We start from the raw sequence: 25012 nt of genomic DNA, 5'->3' as shown, positions 1-25012 counted from the left end.
TTGGGGTATTTAGTCTCCCTATATCTAATGTAATTATTAATATAGTTGGATTTAAATAAACTGTATTATTCATATTGTCCCATTTGTCTTTTTTGATTAGTGTTTGCATAGCATATATTTTTCTATATTTTTACTTTTGACTTACATATTTATTTATATTTAAATTTGTTTCTTCTAGACAGCATATTACTGGGTCTTCTTTTCTTATCTAATCAGACAATCTTTGCCTTTTAATTTGGGGTATTTAGTCTCCCTATATCTAATGTAATTATTAATATAGTTGGATTTAAATCAACTGTATTACTCATATTGTCCCATTTGTCTTTTGTCCCCTTTTGTTCTGTTTTTCTCCTTTTTTTTTGTATTAAAATTATTCACAGGGAACTCGTCTCAATACTCTGTAATGACCTATATGGGAAAAGAATCTAAAAAGGAGTGGATATATGTATATGTATAACTGATTCACTTTGCTATACAGCAGAAATTAACACAACATTGTAAATCAACTATACTCCAATACAATTTTTTTAAAAGCAAAAAAAAGGAAAACAAATTATATTGTATGATTTCACTTTATATCCACTATTGGCTTATTAGTCATACCTCTTTTTATAATTGGTTTCATTCTTACTCTAGGGATTACCGTATCTGGAATTAATTTATCAGAGTCTACTTTCAAATGATATTAGGCCACTTCAGGTATAGTGTGAGAACCCTGCAACATTATATTTACGTTTTCTCCCTCCCATGCTTTGAGCTATTTTTGTCATAGATTTAACTTCTACACATGTTATAAACTCCAAAATTCATTGCTACTATTTTGCTTTAGACAGTGACTTTCCTTATAAAATAGTACAAAATAAGAAAAATTATTTTATATTTACCTTTATTTTTACTATTTCTAGAGCTCTACATTTTTTGGGGTGTATGTAATACTAAAGTACTTCATTTCCATCTGGTAGCATTCTGCTGCCTCAAGAACTTTAACATTTCTTGTTGTCAGGTCTCCTGGCAATGAATTCCTTAGCTTTTGTTGTCTGAAAATTTTTTTTATTTAGCCTTCACATTTGAAAGACATTTTCACTGGATATAGAGTTCTGAGTTGACTTTTTATTCTCTTAGTACTATAAGGATGTGGCTCTATTATCTTCTGGTTTGCCTACTTTCTGACAAAAAAAGTCTGCTTGATATTCTTATCTTTGTTCCACTGTATTTTTTTAAAAACATCTTTATTGGAGTATAATTGCTTTACAATGGTGTGTTAGTTTCTGCTGTATAACAAAGTGAATCAGCTATACGTATACATATATCTCCGTATCTCCTCCCTCTTGCATCTCCCTCCCACCCTCCCTATCCCACACCTCTAGGTGGTCACAAAGCACCTAGCTAATCTCCCTGTGCCATGCAGCTGCTTCCCACTAGCTATCTATTTTACATTTAGTAGTATATATAAGTCCATGCCACTCTCTCACTTCGTTCGAGCTTACCCTTCCCTCTTCCCGTGTCCTCAAGTCCATTCTCTACGTCTGGGTCTTTATTCCTGTCCTGGTCCTAGGTTCTTCAGAACCTTTTCTTTTTTTTAGATTCCATATATATGTGTTAGTGTACAGTATTTATTTTTCTCTTTCTGACTTACTTCACTCTGTATGACAGTCTCTAGGTCCATCCACCTCACTACAAATAACTTAATTTCATTTCTTTTTATGGCTGAGTAATATTCCATTGTATATATGTGCCACATCTTCTTCATCCATTCATCTGTCGATGGACACTTAGGCTGCTTCCATGTCCTGGCTATTGTAAATAGAGCTGCAATGAACATTGTGGTACATGACTCTTTTTGAATTATGGTTTTCTCTGGGTATATGCCCAGTAGTGGGATTGCTGGGTCATATGGTAATTCTTAGTTTTTTAAGGAACCTCCATACTGTTCTCCATAGTGGCTGTATCAATTTACATTCCCACCAACAGTGCAAGAGGGTTCCCTTTTCTCCACACCCTCTCCAGCATTTATTGTTTGTAGATTTTTTGGTGATGGCCATTCTGACTGGTGTGAGGTGATACCTCATTGTAGTTTTGATTTGCATTTCCCTAATGATTAGTGATGTTGAGCATCCTTTCATGTGTTTGTTGGCAATCTGTATATCTTCTTTGGAGAAATGTCTATTTAGGTCTTCTGCCCATTTTTGGATTGAGTTGTTTGTTTTTTTTGATATTAAGCTTCATGAGCTGCTGATAAATTATGGAGATTAATCCTTTGTCAGTTGTTTCATTTGCAAATATTTTCTCCCATTCTGAGGGCTGTCTTTTCATCTTGTTTATGGTTTCCTTTTCTGTGCAAAAGGTTTTAAGTTTCATTTGGTCCCATTTGTTTATTTTTGTTTTTATTTCCATTTCTCTAGGAGCTGGGTCAAAAAGGATCTTGCTGTGATTTATGTCATAGAGTGTTCTGCCTATGTTTTCCTCTAAGAGTTTTATAGTATCTGGCCTTACATTTAGGTCTTTAATCCATTTTGAGTTTACTTTGTATGGTGTTAGGGAGTGTTCTAATTTCATTCTTTTACATGTAGCTGTCCAGTTTTCCCAGCACCACTTATTGAACAAGGTGTCTTTTCTCCATTGTATATTTTTGCCTCCTTTATCAAAAATAAGGTGACCATATGTGTGTGGGTTTATCTCTGGGCTTTCTATCCTGTTCCATTGATCTATATTTCTGTTTTTGTGCCAGTACCATGCTGTCTTGATTACTGTAGCTTTGTAGTATAGTCTGAAGTCAGGGAGCTTGATTCCTCCAGCTCCGTTTTTCTTTCTCAAGATTGCTTTTGCTATTCGGGGTCTTTTGTGTTTCCATACAAATTGTGAAATTTTTTGTTCTAGTTCTGTGAAAAATGCCATTGGTAGTTTGATAGGGATTGCATTGGATCTGTAGATTGCTTTGGGTAGTATAGTCATTTTCACAAGGTTGATTCTTCCAATCCAAGAACATGGTTGTTTTTCTCTTTCTTGTTCCACTGCATTTAATGTTACCTTTTCCTCTGGTTGCTTTAAAAATTTTCCCTTTATCTTTGGTTTTCAGAAATTTGATTATAATGTGTGTATGTGTTATCCTATGTGAGGTTCTTTGAATTTCTTGCATCTGTGCTTTGTTCTTTTTAAACTGTTTTTAGAAAAATCTCAGTCGTTGTCTCAACTATATCTCCCTCTCTCCCTCTCCCTCTCCTTCTTCCTCTCCTCTCCTTCTAGGACTCCATTTTTTGTTTCTATTTTTATTTCATTTGATGTTTCTCACGGCTCTTGATGCTATGGGTTTTGTTTTGTTTTTTCATTGTTTTCCTCTTTGGCCTGTTTTAATCATTTCTGCTGACTTGTCTTCAAGTTTTACTGATTCCTTCCTCACCAGTCCCTTTTAAACCTGGGGAAAGAATTCATCTTTGATATTAAGGTTTTTTTTTCATACCTAACATTTCCATTTGACCTAAAAAAAAAATCATCTCCACCTCTCTGCTAAAGTTCTCCTTCTGTTCATGCATGTTGTCCACTCTTTCTGGCACATCATTTAACGTAGTGGTCATAGCCACTATAAAGGCCTGTTTGATAATTCTAACATCTGGGTCATTTCTTGTCTGATTTTGTTGACTGATTTTTCCCTTAACAACCTATCTTCAAGTTCACTAATCCTCTATTAAGCTCTAATATATTTCTAAATCTATCCTTTGACTACTTCATTTCACTGGTGTTTTTCAATTCTAGAACTTTCTATAAAGTTATTTTTATAGCTTCCAGATCTCTGCCAATATTCCCAAAATTGTCTTTTATTTTCTTGAACATATTAAACATAGTTAGTTTAAAATTCATGTTAGATAACCTCATTATCTGGACCATCTGTGGGTCTGCTGCTATTATCTGTGGTTTCCCTTGTTTTTTATAGAAATCATGTTGGCCCCTCTGTTTGAATTCATGCTATTTTTTGATTTATATCCCTGACATTGATGTGAAATTTTTATAAGAAAATTTGAGGCTCTGGATGATGTTATTTTTTCTAAGGAGGGTTCACATTTGCTTCTGGCAGGTAGGTAGGGGTGCTATCAACCCCAGATTAACTTAATTCAAGCATAGGTTGAGATGATTCAAAGTTGGGCTTCAGAACCTGAAAGAACTGATCTATTTCTGGTTCACCCTTACTCATAGGACACAACTCAACTCAGAACCTAAGGGATTTATCATGGCTACCTCTGTCGGTGAGCTGAAACTTGAATTTGTCCTCCTAGCCCCTGGTCAGCCCTCAGCCTTCTCTTGTGGAACAACAGATGTCCCCTAGGCAAACAGGGTCCTGAACACCTTGCTCTCTTCTCTGGTTTCCCTTCTTTCGAATGTTAACCAAGTAACTTCTCACAGCTCTGGTAGCTCTCCATTGCCTTCAAATTATGTATAATACATGTTTTTCCAGCTTTTGTAGTTGGTCTCGATGGAAAAAGATTTCTCCAAATTTCCATCTATCACTGCTGGAAGTAAAAGTCCACCCTCACTCTCAGAGGAAGAAACAGGCCAAACACTCTGACCCAGGGCCTGAATAGACTGGATTATTCTTAGTCCCACTTTTCTGAATTATTGGTTTGTCTGATGAACCCAAATACTGAGCTGTCTTGGACTCTGAACTCAAATTGCTTGGGATCAAATCTGGATTCTCATTAGCCGTGTGTCCTTGGTCAAGTTACTTAACTCCTTTATTCCTCTTTTTCATCATTTGCAAAACATATATAACAATGTTGCTATGAGAACTAAATAACTATGTTATTAACATAATTAGATTATTATCTGGCATATTGTAAAAGGTCAGAAAAAATTAACTTCTAATATTCTTTACTTGATTAACCTGGGGATAATATGGCTTAACGTATGACCTCAACTTCTTTTATTTCCAGACCAGGTGAAAACCAGTGGCAGTTTGTGCAGTAAGAGACTCTGATTTTGAAGATTAAATATCTAAACCACAGATAGGCAGAGAAGATGAAACTCTTTCCTCAAAGTATATGTCTTAGATTGCAGAGGAATCATTCTAGAATGGCATTTTTTAGTAGTAAGATAATGACAAATTATACCCAAGGATCTCAGTGTGCTTATCTGCAAAACAAGGTTATTACAATGCCTGCTGTGCTTGCTTCCAGGGCCATTATAAAACCACACCTGTGAAAGTACTTTAAAAATTATAAAGTGCAGTGGGAATATAAGTATTATTAACTAATGCCACTTATCAGAAAATTCCTGAAACTTCTTGTTTAAAATAGGAAGAGCAGAAGTCAAATTATAAGGAGTGTATGTACTTGGGCACACGCACACAGACACACACACAGGATTTGCTTGCTGAAAAGAGAAAGGAGTATCTGCCAGCTGGTTTAAATCTTTCTCTTGAATAGCTCTACCCCAGCCATCCCCATGGCAAGCAGCCCATCCTACAGTGGCTGCAGTAGAGCCAGACGGAGTCCTAAGCTTATCAGACGCTGATGGGCCTGAAGCAGAGAAACTCAATTGTTCTAACGTTCTCAGCCGTCCCTGGGGGCCTGCAGCTGTCAGTAGAGTAATGAGAAAGAGGAACAAAGATGGAAAAGACAAGCAGCTATTTACGAGGCTGTGGCCATCCCGGGCCCCACCCCAAACCACCTGCCGAAGGGAGCGATGTTGAAAGAACCGCATCCCTCCAAGCCAGACGAGCGGAGAACCAGCCCAGCCTCTTCTAAATCGGTGCCTGATGGGGGAACAAAGAGTGACCCCACTGAAAGGCTGCATCTGTTAAATGAGTCCACAGCCTGAGAACCAAATTGAAACAGATGCACTCAAACAGCGGGGACCCCTCCCATGAGACACACCCCTACCTGTGTCCCCCGCAGTCTCTCTCCACCAGGGGTCCAGTCAGGTGATGAAAACCTTGTACTGCCATCAGGGACTCCCGGGGTCTCCAGAGCCTGAGCCTCCTGGCACCCGTTATCTGCATGCCAGGGAACCCAGACCACTCCCCACCTGAAGTCATCAGTGAAAGGGCGCATTCAGGGACAGTAAGCTCTCCTTCCCCAGATCGTCTTCATTCCAGCTTCCTGTCCCCAGCTCAGCAGCTGGGTCGGAAAGCTAAGTCCTGGCCACCCTCCGAGGCCTGGCCCAGCTGACCCCTCCAGAGGCCGCCTCAGCCTCCCAGGATGGGCGTGTCACTTCCTTCTCCCAACATGTCTGTAAAAACCTCTACCACGGAGAGCCGCCAGGCGGCCTCAGGGGACTTGTGAATTTCCTGAAGGTTGGTGCAGACTTTTGTACTTAGCCATGTGTACATTTTTGTCTGGGAAAAAATTAATAACTTTTTGCAGGTTTCAGAGAGGCCTGTGCCCTAAAACCATTTAAGAGAAATGTGAGACACAAGAGGGAGGGGGTATGGGGATCTATGTATACGTAGAGCTGCTTTACTGTTATACAGCAGCAAGTAACACACCATTGTAAAGCAATCATACTCCAATAAAGATGTGAAAAAAAGACATATGCACTATTCATTGCTAAAAACCATAATATAATAAACGGTTTACCAGTCCCATAAAAATTAAAAAAAAAAGATAAATGTGAACGCGACTCTACTACGGTATCTAACACTGATAGTGCGCGGTGTGTTGTGATGAACGGTCCTAGGCCTGCCACCCTGCTGACCCAGAGAAACTGCCCAGGTGATGCCGCTGGGGCATCACCCAGAAGGTCGTGCTCCCTGAGTGTCTGTTAGATCAGGGCTGGGTAAGTCACGATTCTCGGCTGTTGCAAAGGCTGGGCCCGCAGGACTTGGAAGGCACGGATCTCAACCTTTTCCAGGATGAAAGGTACTTTAACAACCTAAGGACACCCCCCCCCCCAGCCCCTCACCTGGGCAGACGCACAGGCCTGACTGGCCACGGCACCCCCGAAGCCCCTCCCCACATCCTCCCACAGAGCAGGACTCTCCAGGTGCCCAGCAGCTCCAGGAGGTGACCAGCCACGACCCAGAAAACGAGCCACGGAACAAAGTCCCTCCCTTCCCACCTTTGCCGTTGAAGGTCTGTGTTTGCCAGCCTCCACTCCCCTCTATCCCGACGCTGCTCCCCGGCTGGCAGACTGGGCCAGAGAAAACCACAGGCCTGTGATGGGGACCCTCACCTCGGCCGGGGCGAGGGGACCCCTCACAGCATCCCACCTGCAGCACGGCTGTGTTGGAAACCTCTTCAAGGCAAGCCCCCGCCTCTTCTCTCCCCTTCCCCCCGCCTACGGGGTAACCAGGGTCTCTAACATGAGTGTCCTCAGATTTCCCCCCAACCTGGAAATCTCTCCTCTTCCTCTGGGTCTCCTTCAGGTCAGTTTCTTAGGAAAAAGGGTCTCTCTAACTTGCCAAGGCTAATCTCTCACATGCCTTTGTAACATTTAATTATTAAAAATTTCATACATATAAAAGTAACTAGAATATTAAAATGAGTCCCCCTATTTCCAGGACCTAGATTTATCTGTCAATATTTCCCATATTTGTTTGTTCCCATTTCCCTTGCTGAAATATTATAAAGCAAAGTCTACATATCACATTGACTCTAAATGCTTTGGTCTGTGACACTAAAATGTTAAGACATTTTCTTACCCAGCTGTAATACCATACTACACAAAACAAAATTAACGGTGATTCTTTAACATCATCTAGCACCAGTCTACATACAAATTTCCCTTATTGTCCCCCGCAAATGTTACAACTGATTGGCTTGAGACAGAATTCACACAAGGGCCACACTCTGCATTGGTTTTTATGTCTCTTAAACGTTTTTTAAATTGTAAGCTGCTCACCACCACCCCACCCCCGACCCCCGACTTCTTTCCCCAGGCCGTTGCCAGGTGGCAGGGACAGTTAGGATGTCCTCTAGAATGCTCCACTTTCTGGATTTGTCTGATTCCTCACAGTGTCATTTTAACTCATTCTTCTCTGTCCCCGTATTTTCTATAGACCAAAAGTTTGAAGAGGCTCAAACTCTGGTATGTATCAAACTCACAGAGGGAACCTGGTAGAAACCTGCTTCCCAGGCCCTCACCTGCCTTGAGGCTGGGGCTCCATGTGCTTCACTGGTTGTTCTGGGCTCTCTGGTTCCGGGGCCACAAGGGATGCTTGTGCTCCTGTCATGTTCCAGCGAGACACGCGTCTCACTGTCCAACTTCAGTGACACTGATACTGTCCCTGGATCCAGGTGGTGACAGGCCGAACCCACCAATGGCACGTTTTATGTGCACCTGTGCCTTTAATCTCACCTTGTCCAGAGTTCTTCAGGACCTTTTTCCATGACTTGTTTCCGTTTTCACTCATTTTTCTCAGCTTCTCCTCTACCTACTTTCTCCTTCTATTAAACAAGAAAAAGAAACATCATGCTTATTACAGTGTGGTTTATAATAGTAAAGAGATGGATAAAGCTTAAATATCCAAACAGAAAATTGGGTATACACTTTATTGAGTAAAATCATTTGCAGCCACTAAAAATTACATCATCAGAAATATATGAAGACAGGAAAAAAAATTCCTAATAAAATTTTAAATAAAAATAAAGCTATAAAACAGACATATAACAACAAAGTAGTTGTATCATGTATAGCTCTACGTTTCTGTAGAAACAATCTCACAAGCAACAGAACTACTATAAATGCCCATGCCTAGAAAAAAAGCACAAGATATGGTTAGCTGTGATTTTATCCAGGTGATGAGATTATTTCCGTCTTTGGTGTTTCAGTAACTTCCAAATCTTCTAAAATGGGCACAAATTAATTTTGGAAACAAAAGCAATATGTTAATTAAAACAACAGAGAGCATTTCTCTTCTGGACCTGGTATCCCCCTCGAGTTATTACTGCCCCTTCACCCCTGCATTCCTTGAATGGGCTGTCGACACTTACTGTTCCTGCATTTAGTGCTGTCCGTTCATCTGGTCTTTGTTCACTATCTGTTTCCAGTTTAAACAGACTACAGATCCCACTCCCTGCAGGTGCTGCATCTGCCATCTAGTCTCTGCTCTCACCTTGGCCTCCCCAAAGGGTTTGGAAATGTTGACATTGTTAAATTCTTCCTCTTTCTTGAGACGGTCTCCTCCCTTTCCTCCCACAGAATTATTTCATTTCCTACAGATATTTATTGAATACTTGACCTGTGCAGGCAGTGTTCCAAGTCGCTGGGATACATCGATGAAAAGAAACAGGCAAAAACCCTCTTCCTCATGAAGTTTATGTTCTGAGGGGGGGAGGGAGGAGGAAGAATGAGCCAAAATAAACAATAAGCGTAATAAATGAATTAAGTTATATGATCTTGTAGGTGATAAGCTCTGTGGGGAAAAACAAACCCAGGTTAGGGAGGTGCCAGGCAGTCTGCGGTGGTTCTAACAGGATGGTGGGGAAACCTCACCGTGAACATGACATTCGAACGAAGACTTGAGTGTGGTGAGGAGAATCACGGACCATCACTGGGGGACTCGGGGAAGAGTGGTCCAGGCAGAGCAACCGCTGGTGCAGAGGTACAGCCCGGAAGCCTGGATGGCCAGGTGACCGGGAAGGCAGTGGGAGGTGAAGCCTGAGGGGGTGGGCTGTGCAGGCTGTGAAGATGGGGCTCTTCCTCTGGGTGGTCCCCAGAGCCCCCAAGGGCTCAGAGAGGAGGTGAGACAGGATCTGACTTCTGCTTTGAGGACAGACGGGAGAGGGTGTTCGGGCAGAAGCAGGGAGGCCCGTGAGCAGCCTCTGCAGGTGATAAATGTGCAGGGTAGTGGGGGAAGTGAGACGTGCCTGGACTCCAGATTCAGCTTGAGGACAGAGCCCGACTGTCACGCTCAGTCCTTTGCTGCCATCTCTCTGTCCTGGTCTCTCTCTCTCTCTGCACAGTATCCCCTGGTGAATTTGTCCACTTAGCTGTGCCAATGAAAATAATCAACAATCTATAATAGGAATAGGAAAGAGTTTTTCTGAGACACGCTGAGGACTATAGCCCGGTAGACAGCCTCTCAGATAACTCTGAGGAACTGCTCCGGAGAAGCAGGGTTTTCAACACAGTTTCATGTCTTATCAGAGCAAAGAACATCAAACAAGTCAGGGATACAGTCCTTCAAGGTCTCAGAAAAAACAGACCAGCACGTACACAGTGAGTCAGAATGGCCTTGGCACCTGGGAAGGGAGTCTTATCATGGAAGGAGGTCCAGCATCGACGTCCCAGGAAGGGAGGCATTTCATCTTTATTTTTAACATGGACTTTCTTCACTTCTGGTCAGTGCACCCTGTTCTTTAATAATTAAAGCAGATGGACAACGTAGGTTTGATAGGCCACAAACAGGCTGTTCTAGTTAACATCAAGTTCAAGTTAATTCACGTATAAGCCAAAACGACCTCCCCAGACGTCAGTACGCGAGCATTTCTTTTATCAGGTGGCTACCTAAGTTCCCACAGTCAGACAGGGTGGCTCTCCCCTCTTCTTCCAGCTCTGGGCCACATTCTGACACCTCAGGTGGAGCGCCATGACCATCCTTTTCTCTGCTGGACATGATTTCAAGCCAAGAACTTGGGTCTCTTGTTCTCAGTCCCTGGGCGGGTCAGGACAGCTCTGTCCCGTCCTGAGAACAGAACTGGGCCCTGGACTCCCATTTAGCATAGGGAGGACAATGCTTCACAAAGTACACTCATATCTAGTAGCCCATTATTTGCTTTGATTCCCATGATAACCCTGGGATACAGGCACGGCCGGTACAGTTACACCCATTTATGAATCAGGTAACTAAAAGATTGGGTGGCTTGGTGAACGACGGCAGCAGTAGGGGGTGGAGACAGGACTACAGCTCTTGTCTCCCGGCTCCTCATCAGTGGTACCTGCTGCCTAATCACAGAGAATCCTGGGGCCCTCATCAAGGCAAGGACCATCATAATGCAAAACTAAGAGCATCTTGGTTTGCTGTGCAGTCTGGAAAAGAAAACACTGTGAGCCCAAGCAAACGTCGCAGGGCTGGTCAATGTTGCCCTGGCGCTCAGCTCAGGTAAGTCCCTCTGGACACGCCCAGCGTGGGCCATACCTCCATCCATCCATGGTCTACGCCAGGGTCACCTGCAGCAGGAAGACATCCTACCTCTTTTCCTTGAGGGTGATCTTTGCTAAGAAGAGGAAATGAGTTACCAGCTGGAGATTTACTCAGGGGTCCAGAGTCCAGACACGCTGCCGCTGGCAGTGGGGGGCAGGTGCCCTGTGGCTGGGAGGCCTTAAAAACTGAATGGACGACGAAGCCTGACTGAGATACTCCACTTAGGCCATAATTAATTTAGAATTTGAAATGGGGAGAAACCTTGTTTGTTTCAAATTTATTTATTTATTTAATTTATTTTTTGGCTGTGTTGGGTCTTCATTGCTGTGCACGGGCTTTCTCTAGTTGTGGTGAGCAGGGGCTACTCTTCGTTGTGGTGTGCAGGCCTCTCATTGCACAGGCTTCTCTTGTTGCAGAGCATGGGCTCTAGGTGTGCGGGCTTCAGTTGTTGTTGCACGCAGGCTTAGTAGTTGTGGCTCGTGGGGCTCAGTAGTTGTTACTCGCAGGGTCTAGAGTGCAGGCTCAGTAGTTGTGGCACAAGGGCCTAGTTGCTCTGTAGCATGTGGGATCTTCCTGGACCAGGGCTCGAACCCGTGTCCCTTGCATTGGTAGGTGGATTCCTAACCGCTGCGCCACCAGGGAAGTCTCCTTTGTTTGTTTCAAGCTGTTCAAGCCAGAGGCTGCCTCAGGGCAGTGATTTCTTCTCACAGTCCCATCAAACACCATGTCTCTATGAAGTCAGCTCCATCCCACCACGGCAGCCCTTCTCCCTGACCCATTCCCATTATTAGAGCCATTAGTGTACAGCTTATGTGCCAGGACATGAGTGACCTGTTGGTGGGAGGATGGGGGGACCTGTAGTCAGAGCTCCCCCCTCTCCAGGTGCTGCCTCTGTGCCATGAAGGGGAACACTCAGGTGCTGGGTTGATCATCTTGTTGGACTCAGCCTCCTGGCAGGTGGTCCTCCTGGGATGGGGATGGGGCTTCCATCAACCAGCAGAACAGCTGGAGCTGGGGTGCTGGCCAGGGGCCCAGAGTTCTTCTGTGGAGGGTGGAGTCACTCAACTACCAGCCATGGCACAGGGGCTGCCGCCATAACCGTTATGTCTCTGCGGGACCTCCCCGGGAAGGATTTCCTTTCCCCTCAGCCCAAAGGGCACACTTGGCACCTTCTAGAACTGGAGAGAATCAAGTGAGAAAATACCCTTTTCTGGAGCATCAAAGAACCCAGCCAAATGCTCTTCAGCATGGAGACCATGAAGTCAGACATAGCTCTGAGGTTTGTGGTAGAAAGCACAGGGATGACACAAAAAGAACAAAGGTGTAAACAGACGTGCTAAATCCAACCAAAGCATGTGGCAGCTGGAGGTCTGGCCATCTGAGAGGGGTCAGCAGGATGAGGTCGTGTACAAGGAAAGTGTGGGTGAGTCAGGTGGGGTGACCACCCTCTTTGGAGAATATTGGTACAGTGACTATGAAGCCGGGATCACCTTGGCCATCAAGGTCACTAACAAAACCCAGGCAGTATTGCAGCCAGTGAGCCATTGGCCATTAAGACCCCTCAGCTAGCTGAGTGGCAACAACAAAAATCGTGTGAAAAGATAATCCAAACGTCGTTTGGAATCGACACCTTAGTAGGAGTACATCTTTCAACCACAGAAAGATTTAGATTTAAATTTAGAAATGCTGGAGAGAAGCAACCCATAGGAAGACCATATTGCGGTTAAGGTGTTGAGGGATAGTCTTCCAACAGTTTCTCATGTTTCTGCACATTTGTGGGCAGAAGCACGACTGCCTTTGCTCTGGACCGCCTTTTCAAGGCTGTCTGGTGAACAGCTTAGGAAAACAGTCTCCCTCCAGAGTAAGGGGCAGCTTTGTTTACCGTCCAGTACAATAAAGACAATGTCTTCCTCTACAGCAAAAGTCGAAGAGACTTGCTGCCCACTAGAAAATGTTCGGGCTCCCTAAGCTGGGGGCTCCTGCCTTGTTACCCACCGTGTGGGCTGGTGTCACCCAGCCCTCTTCACACCATGCTGTGGGGACTGGGACTTGGGGAACCGAGTCAAGGCTTGTACTCTGCCTACTATTCCTGCTGTGAGTGACGAAGCCCTCTGCCTCTGACCCAGGGGTCTCGTGTCTTTCACCGGCACCCACCAAACCTGTGATTTTGAAAGTAGGCTAAAATCTCAGACTCCCCACAATTCTTGAAATAAGCACTCTGTTCCTATTTAGTATTTAAGTTCTTGTAGTACTTAAGAGATTTTGACCTATGCAAGTAAGAGAGCAGCTTTGTGATTCCATATTAAAATTAAATGATTTATACTTATGGTTTTTAACTTGAAATTTACTGTAACAGTAAACGGTATAGGAACATTTATGAAGATCTAGATGAATCCTGTTTATAATTGTAATTAATTAGATTTTGTGAAAATTACCTAAAGACCCCAGAAAGGTTTGATTTATCCATTAGATCATTAAAGTATCTCAAAAAGGAAATTAAAAAAAAAAGGAAATAAAATATATTACATTCATAAATCCTATTTTAAATGTCTGAAGGAGTTCAATAACTCCATTTGTAATTAGAACCAAAATTTTAAGATGCCTTACTTTTTTTGTTGTTGTTAGAAATCTGAGAATGATTTCCACTTCACCTAGAATGCAGAGAAATGGAAAGAGCTTCACTCTAACAATAAGAATATGTCAAAACAAAATGATAACTTTTCTTGGATTCACCAAAGAACAAACATCACAGGGCAACTAAGTAGCCCTCTGCCTTCTTTAAGTCTTTGAGGTGGCATCTAGCCCAGAAAGAGACATTCTGATTTTCTATCTTAGCCGGGATGGGGAAGTTACAAGAGTTTCCACTTGGCTTTTCTTGGCATCGTGGTTCTTACTCTATAAGAGTGTTCTTCAAGCTGCTAAGTATGTCCATTCCAATTAGAAACTCAGGGACCAGGGAAATGGACACCAGGTGGGGTGTGATCCATTGGACCTCTATGAGACAGATTTGGAGCGAGCATTTCCCCACATCAACAGGAGGGCTGTGATGGTATTTTGGGTCCTGTGGTATCGGTTTCAGCTCCGATATTGTACCCACAGGTCTTCAAGGATCTGCGTCATTCCCTTTCCTCAGGAGAAGTATCCCTAGGGCCTCTTGGTCCTAGACGAGAGCAATCACTACCGTGTAAGCTTGCTGTGACATCACAGCGTTATTCCTCAAGGACACCCAAGCTCCCCGTCAGTAGGTTGGCTCCTGGTCTGACAAGTGGCTCAGGTCTGGAAACTGGGCAAAGGATCATGATTTTCCATTGCAGCAGCTGATGTCATCCCCTGGCTCACCTGCTCTTGATCCTTGGTTACATAGTTCAAGCAGCACTTTCCAATCTCACTGTTGGGAACCCCTCGGTCTCTGAGTCACTGCTCCTTCAGTCTTGCAAGTAAGGGTTCAGGGCGCCTTTTCTACTGTTACAATCATTGTTCACCTTGCCTGTGATGGTTAAGTGTTGCCAACTCTGCTGTGTTCTTCTCAAAGCTTGTCCTCCCCAATGACACCAGGGAGCCCAGGTCCACTGCAGCCTAGAAAGGCCAATCAGCAGGAGTTTCTCAGCCACGCTGGCGGCCCCTCACTGGCATATTCCTTATTTTTCTAGTGAAAAGCGTGCCTTCTGGGCTCTCCCAGAGACTGGTTAGTTGCTAGACTCTCTGGTCTTAAAGAATAAATCTATTTTCCGTGCCTCTCTCACTGAACATTCTACCCCTGCTGCTGCCTGAGCAGTTCTGGCAACTGCATCACATTTTCTTTCTTTTTTACTTTTTTTGTTTTGTTTGTTTGTTTTTCTTTTTTTTTAATATTGGCTATATTCCCCGTGCTGTACAGTATATCCTGAAGTTTATTTATTTATTATCTTTATTGGAGTATAATTGCTTTACAATGGTGTGTTAGTTTCTGCTGTATCACAAAGTGAATCAGCTATACTTATACATATATCCCCCTATCCTCTCCCTCTTGAGCCTCCCTCCCACCCTCCTTATCCCACCCCTCTAGGTCGTCACAAGTATCTAGCTGATCTCTCTGTGCTATGCCGCTGCTTCCCACTAGCTAGCTATTTTACATTTGGTAGTGTATATATGTCCGTGCTACTCTCTCACTTTGTCCCAGCTTGCCCTTCCCCCACTGGGTTCTCAAGTCCGTTCTTTACATCTGAGTCTTATTTTCCTGAGGCAGCATCACTTCCGAGCTGCAGGGTGCGGTCTCAGCAGCAGATCAGGACGGGCTCTCGGTGTCCCTGCCAGGATGCAAATCCCGAGTCATGGGAGAGCGCCCGAAGAGCAATAACCTCCCTTTATCCAGGCTTCTACCTTAGTCCTAGTCCAGTCTGCTCAAGATTCGTTCCCAGACATGACATCCTGTGTTACGTGGGTGCATGTGAGCAAGGTTCCGTGGCCCTTTCTGGAGCAGGCAGCCCCTCTCTTACCTGCTGTGCCGAACTATGCGAGGCCTTAGGATTGGCCTGGGGCAGGATTGGCACACTATGGCCCTTTGGTCAAATACAGCCTGTTTTTGGAAATAAAGTCTTATTGGAATCCAGCCACACCCATTTGTTTACATATTACCTGTGCTGCTTTTGGACACAGTGGAAGAAATGAGTAGTTATGGCAGAGATTGTATGGCCTGCAAGGCCTAAAATATCTCCCGTGTATCCCTTTACAAAAAAAGTTTGCAGACCTAGAAGCTGTGAGGGCTGGCGGGGGAGATCTTGAGAAGGGCAACAAGTATCACCTGCAAGGCATCTGCCCCAGCTGAGGACCGTGCATGGTCTCGGGGCAAGAGAATGTTGCCGTTGTCCACAGGAGGAGTGGGTCTCATCTTCAAGCCCAGAGAGGCCCAGGAATTCTGAGGATTGAGGGTTCTCAAGCACATCTACCCAGGTGTCCCCATTCTAGGTCCTCGGGGCCCACACTTTCTTATCAACCCCTTGACTTTGGCATAGGATATTTGCTAGGGCCGTAGATTCAGACTTCTCTGTACTTTTATCAGCAGGATGTGCCAGCCAGCCACAGCAGACAGTCCTTTTAGGTGCTGCCACCAAGGACTTCTGGCTTCTAATTTTGTGCCTACTTGGATGCTTGGCTGGCTTGAGCTGCCATTTCTTCCCCAGCGCATCCATGCACCTAACAATCCCCAGCCATCTCCACAGCCCTTATAGTCACCATGGCCACCACACCTCTCGAATGCTGGTGATACTGCATCTTCTGGCACCTGCCTCCCATCCTGTACCAGTCAGGCCCAGTCAGGGATCATAAACCACACCAGTGATTTCTACAGAGAGAATTTAATTTAGAGAATTTTAAGCCAGGTATCGAGGAACTGGACAGGTAAAAGGGGAACACTGAGACCAACCATCCTGGTTTGCCCAGAATTATGCTACTATTAGCACTGAGAGTCCTGCATTCTGGGAAACTGCTTAGTCCCAGGCAAACCAGGCCTGTTGGCCATCCTCACTGAGGTATCACAGAAGTAGTAGTTGCAGGAAGCATCTAAGACCCCAGGACTGGGGAGTTCTATCCGAGTAGAGGGTACCAGTTAGCTGGTACTGGTATCCCTGGGGGATGCCATGAAACTGGTTCTGGGAAAAACCATGAACTGGAACCAACTGTTGCTTTCAGAACCAAGTTCACCGCCAGAGTGAAGAACCACTGCCAGAGTCACCGTGACACCCATGGGAAGCAAGCAGGAGGGAGCGAGTCCCTTCTCGCTTCTCCAGCCTCCAGTTTCCCTCCAGCCCTCCCACTAGCTCCCAGAGCCTAACTGAGGAGGAGCTGGCAGAGTGGGAATGTGGTGTCCAGAGCCCAGCGGCAGCATCACAGAGCAGGGTATGGAAGAGCCGTCTACACCTCGGTACACGGTGTGGGGTTACTAGGCTGGCTGCATGCATCCCGGTGATTTACAGGAGACGATGAACAGCTGTGCTGTCACAGCATCCGCGTGTTACCATCACCCACTCACCACCAAGAACCAGGTCCTGTTGCCATCCGACCAGCAAATGATGCCACGCTGAGGGTTTGCTGCCTGGACCACTTCTCATACTAACTCTCTTGGTTTGGGCTCTCCAGAAGCTGACCCCAAGGCAAGGATTTGAGTGAATGGTTTGTCTGGGAGCTTAGAGGGAAGCAAAGCGCGTGCCATCAGGCAGAGCCCACGTGGGTGGTTGCAGGGAAGCCCTCACTCCCAGGACCGCAGCGAGCACCTCCTGGGCCCTCGGGCCTGGGGAGGCACCCCAGGCCGGCCACACCAAGCAGAGGGGCACGGCGCCTGCTGCAGGACCACAGCTGTGGTGCGGTGCTGGTGGCCCACAGTGGCCACCACCGAAGAGGCAGGAGGAGAAACACGTGAGGTCTGCGGTCGCCTGAGTGAGGCGCCCGGGCAGCTGGGGAAATAAAGAGAACGTGGCAGGGGGCGGGGCCGTGTCGTGGTTCAGGTGACCCTAGAAGAGCCCCTGAGAGGACTCAAACCCAAGTTGTCTGTTTGGGAGGTGAAGGGACACATCCGTAGGGGAGCAGTGAAGGGAGCCGGGAAGGGAGGGCCGCCAGCACAGGGGTTACGCCCCCAGCCCCGGGGTGACGGAGTTGGGTGCGCACGGAGACGGGGACTCAGAAACTCCCTGGGGGAGGGGCTGCGGCATTGAGGCGCGCTCCCAGGTGGCCCTCCTGGGGCAACGGGACCTTCTGGAGCTGCAGAAAAAGACCTCAGGCAAAGACGCAGATGCTGGCAGCTGGAGCACCCTGGAGTGGCTGCCAGCAGAGGCAAAGAGAACGGACAGTCTCTGTAAGGAGAGTAACTCCCACTCCCCGTGCCCCAGGCTCCCCCGTTGCTCTGCACGCGCCCCCTCGGGTAATCCTCACAAGCCGTGGCACGTGGACTATTATTATTTTCATTTTACAGATAAGAACACCGAGGCTCCAAGAGGTCTGACAACTTGCCCACAGCAGTGACGAAAGCAGACTTGGTCCCAGGTTCAAGAGCTGTGCTCCTGCTGCCGCCCCCCTGGACCGACTTGGGCTGCTGGACATGCGCACATGTGTCTCCCCCAAGCGCCAGGCATGCGGCGCTTGTGGCACAGCGTCTCGTCAAGGCCACCAGGCAGGTGGAGCTGGCTGTGCTGAGCACAAAACACCCAGACTGCCAGGGTCTTGTGAGCTTACCTTCTCTGGGCACTTAGCAAGCCCAGGAAAAGAGCAGATCCTACCCCCAAATCAGATTGCCTTCTTGCTGGGGGAGGTTTATAGCGATGATGCCAGAATGCAGGGGGAGAGTCACCTCTGCAAGATTCCTTGGGCTCTCTAATTCCTATATTCTATAGTGTCTGATGCTGCACACTCTACTAATTGTCTTGGGGTGGGGGGGGGCAGATAATACTTGATTCCCTTTAGATAAGACAACTTATTTCAGTTCCTCCCTCAATACCTGTTTACAAATTGGCCCAAGGCCACCCAGTGTGTGACACAGAATGGGGGTTCTCCAACCTGGTTGATCTAGAGAATGCTTCATGATTCTTTTTGTGTTCTTCTTTTCTTAATGGTCTATTATGGAATCATTAAAACATACACAAAAGCAGAGAGAACAGTAAAATTAACCCCCAGGAGCTCATCACTGGGCTCTGGCCACTGTCAGCTAATGACCACTCTTGTTTCCCACCCCCCCCCCCCCAGCTCTCCCCATACTCGGATTATTTAGGAGCTACTCCGAACACCATATCATTTTGACACTCTTCTAAAGGTATTGACTCCTAAGCTACTTCCCCTGAATTTTCTGATTCAGTAAGTCAGGAGTGGGGTCTGAGAATTGATATGATTTTTCAATTCCTCAGGTTTGGGGACCTATAGGGTTAAAAAAATTAGCATGGGCCTTTATAGTGAGAAAGTCATAGTCTGAGTGCTGGCTTTGCCCAAGCTATGTAATTTTGAGTGAAAACTTTAAATTTTCTGACCCTAGACTCTTTGTCTTGAAGAATTGCCACCTCTGTGAACTTGTGGCCCACTAAGACCCTCTGATGTTTTTCACATTAAATAAATGCTACCAAATCTAGTGTCCCTCAGCCTTCCCTTGTCTTGGTTTGGGGGTAGGGATGAGGGCTGGGTTACTTGTGAGCTCTCCTACTGTACGGTGGTGGTGTCTACAAAAATCTCCCCAACTTGCACTCTCCATCCCCCAAGCTCTATCCCCCACCAGCCTCACCACTGTGTCCCCTTCAGTCCCATTGTAGCCTCCCTCACTCTGTTTACTCCAACCCCCGCTTCCCAGCTCCTTGGGAACCGGAAGGACCAGACCTGCCCCTTGAATGGTGGTCTTCAATCCACAAAATTCTTGGGCTTATATTAAAATGGCTTTTGGTCCACATTGCTGACCACTTTTTTGAACAAACCAAATCCTTAATTTCCGTGGTTGACACTCAGTGACTCGATGTTCACGAAAAAGAAAGCAGGCTTCGCCGCACTGCAGAAACAAGAACTTTACTTGCTTTTGGTGAGCTCAGCATTTTCCTGAATGAAGACGGCAGCTACTGACAATACATTAAAGCTCTTCTGGGGGGAGGAAACTAGATAAATAATACAAGCAAGCTGGGACCCACGTTCGGATCAGAATGAGGAAGGCAGGATTTCCTGAGGCAGAACACCTTGTACAGTGGAGCACAGCTTCATTCTGTGCGGTATCGCGCCTGCACATTGTGTTCTCAGCTGGTGTTCGGAGAAAAATGCACGCTTTCACCATGACAACTAGTAGCAGGGGGAGATGTGGGAAGTACGGGTCTGGGAGAGACTCACCTTCAGTGGGAATTTGGAAATCATCGCACGTGAGAGCTAAAAAGAACTGCAGCAACCTCATTTACACCTGAAAAACAGAAGCTAAAAGGACAGTGTGACTTGCTCGGAGCCTCAGAGCTGGTTGGTAGATGAGCACAAAGCGGCATCTGGGTTCCTCACCGGTGCTTGTTCCACCGAGAGGCGTTGATGGGTGGTAAGAAGCATGGCCATAGGAGGCAATCTGCCTAGGCTCACACTCCAGCTCTGCCCCCTCGGGCTGCACGGTCTTGGGCAGATGAACTCTCATGGGGTCTATATCAGTCGGAGTTCCAGTAGGAAATGGATGACACACCCAGATTAGCATCCTTGCAGGGTCTATTTACAAAGGGGACACCAGGGCTAGTGCAGGGACTCAGGGCTGGTAGCCGTGGAGCTGTCACCACCTTAGGACAGAGGGAACAAGGGCAGAGAGACGTTACTGCAGCCCAGAAGGAGACTCAGCCCCGAAAGCAGCAGTGTCCTCAGGCTGGGGACACAGACAGCCATGGCCACCTCGCACGCAGGGAGGGGGCCTGGGGACTTGCCTGTGACCTCACTCCCTCCACCCTCTGCTCTCCTGATAATGCTCCTCACCGGCTAAACTCAATCACAGGCCATGGAATATGGAAGCCTGTTGATGTAGCCCATAGAGACGTGGCTCCTAGGGCAGAGAGCATGGTGGAGGGAGGAGGACAAGTGGATCCGTGAGATCAGACAGTAAGTATCCGACACAGTGCCTCAGTATTCCCATCGGTAAGATGGGAGTCATAATGAAACCAACTCACATCTTGTTGTGAAGGTTGATGACAACAAAGGGATGCAAAGCTCCTAGAATAGTGGTCTCTCTCATAGATGGTAGATAGATAGAAAGATAGATAGATGATAGATACGTAGATAGATAATGATGATGAAGATAGGTAGGTAGATACATAGATAGAGTTGACTCTTGAACAACGGAGGGGTTGGGGCGCCAACCCTCTGTCGTGCAGGTGGAAATAACTTATGGTCAGCCCTCGTAACCACAGTTCCTCTGTATCCGTGATTCCAAATCTGTGGAATCAACCAACTTCAGATCATGTAGTATTGTAGTATTTACTACTGAAAAAAATCTGCATATGAGTGAACCCACAGAAGGTCAAATCCTTCTGGAAGGGCTGCCAGGAATGACTGATCATTTCTTTCACAATGTGCATCCTTCCCTCCTCAAGTGGGTTAAGCTCATTCGTGCTGAAAGCCGGGAGCTTGACCCGCGGGAAGGGAGAGCATCAGGGGCGGAGGGCGGCACAGACAAGGTCACAGCACCCAGAGCCCATGGAGAAGGCCGCCGGGATTGGGAGGGGAGGGCAGAAAGGCAAGAGCGGAGGCCAAAGACAAATGTCTTCAACTTCAAAGTGTTGCTTGAAACATGGTTCCCTCAAAGAATAGGAAAAGAAAGGACTTCGCATGGAAGGAAAGACTGTACCTGGTCCATCTGGATTCCTGTCTGTGTTCCCTCCACCCTGTGCCCTCTTCCAACTGCCCCCAGCCCCTCCTCACCCCTGTTTGAAGCCCACTCCCTGTGAGTCGGCTCACCCGTGGGGTTTTGATGCCCTTTATTTATTTACTAGGCTCAGTTTCAGAATCTGCCCTGGTCCCTAAGTCAGTTCTCAGAGGCCAACTCACCCGCCCATCTTCACACCTGGACTTCATCTCGCTCATTTGTTTACTCTCCTTCCGCGAGCCTTTCTCAACCACGGGCAGCCACGGGAGTCAGCTGGGCTGGGTCACCCGCCCGGTGCTGACGCTGACGGTCAGTCTGTCCGGGTCAGCATGTGTCCTGGGCATTGCTCTTCACCTGTGCTTTCTCAGGTGGTCCCTGCCCCAGGGAGTGTGTGTGTGTGTGTGTGTGTGTGTGTGTGTAGGTGGGGGTCCTCTTGTCATTGTTTTTCCTAAACTAGATGCCATCTGTCACCCAGGACCAATGACTCTGGCTGGTTCTCGAAATACTTTATCTGAGCTACATTAGAGCTTATTTCTCTATTATTATTACTGTGACCAGTGAAGTTAACCACTAAGCATAATATTATTTCTTTAGGGAGATAATGCAAGCTCCAAACAACCAACTTAAAGTGAACTTTGGAGAAGTCACCCGTGCTAAATGAATTTTTGAAACACTCTCTCTGTGCCTATTACAAGGAGATTGGGAGTAAGTAGATATCACTTGATGGGCCTCAGTGTTATTTTTGTTCCCATGCAGCATACAATTAGCATTCAAGCCACACACTAATGTCGCCCAAGACCAGAAGCTGAAATATAAATACCACTCAAGTGAGGTTATTCAGATCCTCAATCAGACCGACCCGATCTAAGCCAATTATTTTTCCGGCAGAGTTAATTAGAATGTGTCTAAAGTGACTGAAATGTGGAAGGCAACTTTCCATTACTTATTCCTTTATCAGTTGCCTTATAGCTGGAGTCTTGTCCTTAATTTCACATTACGAGTACCTTTTAGAGAGGAGAAGACTACGTGTAGCCTTTAAACATGGGAACCACAGTACGTTGCCGACTATTTCAGCTGAAATATTAAATTGGATAGAAGGTTAATCACAGGGATGTAGGAAGAATTACAAGCGAGAAACAGGAGTCCCAGCGAGGAGGTGAGGCTGGGGGGTGAAGAGCAGGAATCGGCCTGCATGGATCTCTACTTTCCTTTCTTAAAGACCAAAGCCTTTGAGTGGATCCAGCAGAAGTCGAGAATCTTCTGTCCTCTCAGTTTTCCATCCTGTGTCCGGTTGATGGTTTGACATTGGGGTACATCACCCAACAAGAGGGTGTTCCCTGTCGTGGGCCTCAGACTTGCCACCTGTGAAATGGGAATATGCCCTCTTGAGCAGACTGGAGTTGATGGTTTATGTTGTTCTGACCTTGGAACGCTTTTGACAAAGAAAAACACGAGAAATTGCTTTCAGGGCAAACAAGTCATCATTTATGAAGAAGATAATAATGAAATAATGAAAGAGAAAGAAGCAAAAGGCAAGATAGATAGCTAGTCTGATTTTTGAGCTAGAAAGGACACGAGCATGTGCAAGTCCAGGCTTCCTGGGGCGTCCCTGACTGTTTGCAGGGATCAGACAAGAGGCAGAAGAGCAAGACAGCTGGGCATCCACCATCCCAACCTCAGTGTGGACCTCAAGCCCAGCCTCTTTCTCGCCTGCCCTCAAGGGCTTTTCCCATGGAAATGAGGTTCTGAATGCTGATTTCTGTCTTAAAGCCCAAGACACACTTTAATCATCTGTGTGTATTGTGGGCAGAATGTGTGTGTGCGTGTGTGTATGTGTGTCTGTGTGCACTCGCTTGAAGGAGGGAAGGGAAGGAGCCAGGGTATCTCCAGGAGATAAAAGAAAACAGCAAAGTAGCAGACACTTCTCTGCCTTCCAGGTGCTCCCGTCCAGGTGCTGCATGAAGGAGATGACTTGAGTGCGTGTAGGAGACCTGGCGGGCTGGGACTGCGACGGCTCTGTGGGCCTGGTGCATGTGAGCCCTTGTCACCCAGCCAGCCCATTTGCAGGGACCTCCTAGACAAGAACTTCCAACAGATCTAGAAGAGAGAAGGGCAAGCTCTTCTAGAAAGATTTCCTTTTTTAAATTAAAAAACATTTATTATGTTTTAAAATATTATAAAAAAGACACAGATTATAACTGTACATCTCAATGTATTTTATAAAGTGAATCACCATGTAACCATCATCAAGATGAAGAAACAGAACATTACAAATGCCCCAGCCCCTCCCCTCACTCTCAGAGTCACCGCCGCTACCCAAAGGAACCATCCTTCTGGCTTCTGTCACCACTGGTTTATTTTGGCTGTTTTTCAACTTGTGTATAAATTGAAAAATATGGTGTGTACTGTTCGTGTCTAGTTTTTTAACTCAACCTTATAATTTGTGGGCTATAATCCCTGTTGTTGTGAGTAGCAATAATTAGTTCCTTCTCAATATAAGAATGTATCACAATTTCTTTATCCATTTTACTACTGATGGAAGTTTGTGTTTTTTCCAGTTTAGTGCTTTTACAAATACTGTAACTTTTTGACATTTCTTGGTGTGCCTAACAATACATGTCTCTTGATTAGGTTCCTAGGAGTAGAATTTCTGGGTCATAGGGTTATAAGAAGATTTCTAAAGAAATCCACCAAGATACCGTGGAGAGAACAATGTGGAGCTGGACAGATCTGAATTGAGGTCCCGCCTCCCCTCTCGCTGGCCTGAGATCTTGGTCCAGATGCCCATCTGTGGAGTTTTTCCTCATTGATGAGTAGGGCGTCCTTTTCAGGGCGTCCCTGCAAAGGAACCCACTCCTGACCCATCTCTCCCCTTCCTTTCCCAGCAGAGCTACTTAAAAGAGGCATCGGGACTTCCCTGGTGGTCCAGTGGTAAAGAATCCACCCTACAATACAGGGGACGTGGGTTTGATCCCTGGTCAGAGAACTATGATCCCACATGCCACGGGGAAACTAAGCCCACGCGCCACAACTACTGAGCTCGCATGCCTCAACTAGAGAGCCCACGTGCCGCAAACGACAGAGCCCATGCGCTCTGGAACCTGTGCGCCACAACTAGAGAAGAGAAAAACCCGCACGTCACAACTAGAGAGGAGCCCACGCGCTGCAACGAAGAGCCCTCATGCCTCAGTGAAATATCCCGCATGCCGCAACCAAGACCCGACGCAGACAAAAATAAACAAAATAAATAAATAAATAATAAAAATAAACCTTAAAAAAAAAAAGAGGCATCAACACACCCCGTCCCCCATGTCTCTTCTTCCACTCCGTCTCAGACTCTCCCGGCCAGGCCTCTGTCCTCAGCACTGAGAACACTGCCCAGCCTCTCGGCCACCCCCCAGCCTCCCTTTTCTTGGGGGCTCTGCAGCAGGTGGGGTGGATGCTGCCTTCTCTCAGCTTCCATGACGTCGCAGAGCTGCTGTCCTCTGAGTTGTCCTGCCATCCCTTCTCAGACTGTTTTGCTGGTTCAGCCTCCTCTCCCCAAACCCCAGGTGCTGCCGAGCCCATGGCTCAGACCCTGGCCTTTCTCTTTGCTGTCCAGATGACCTCTTGCAGGA

Source organism: Balaenoptera ricei, chromosome 16 (genome assembly GCF_028023285.1).
Source record: "Balaenoptera ricei isolate mBalRic1 chromosome 16, mBalRic1.hap2, whole genome shotgun sequence".
NCBI lineage: Eukaryota > Metazoa > Chordata > Mammalia > Artiodactyla > Balaenopteridae > Balaenoptera > Balaenoptera ricei.
Note: the sequence above shows the minus strand (reverse complement) of the source record.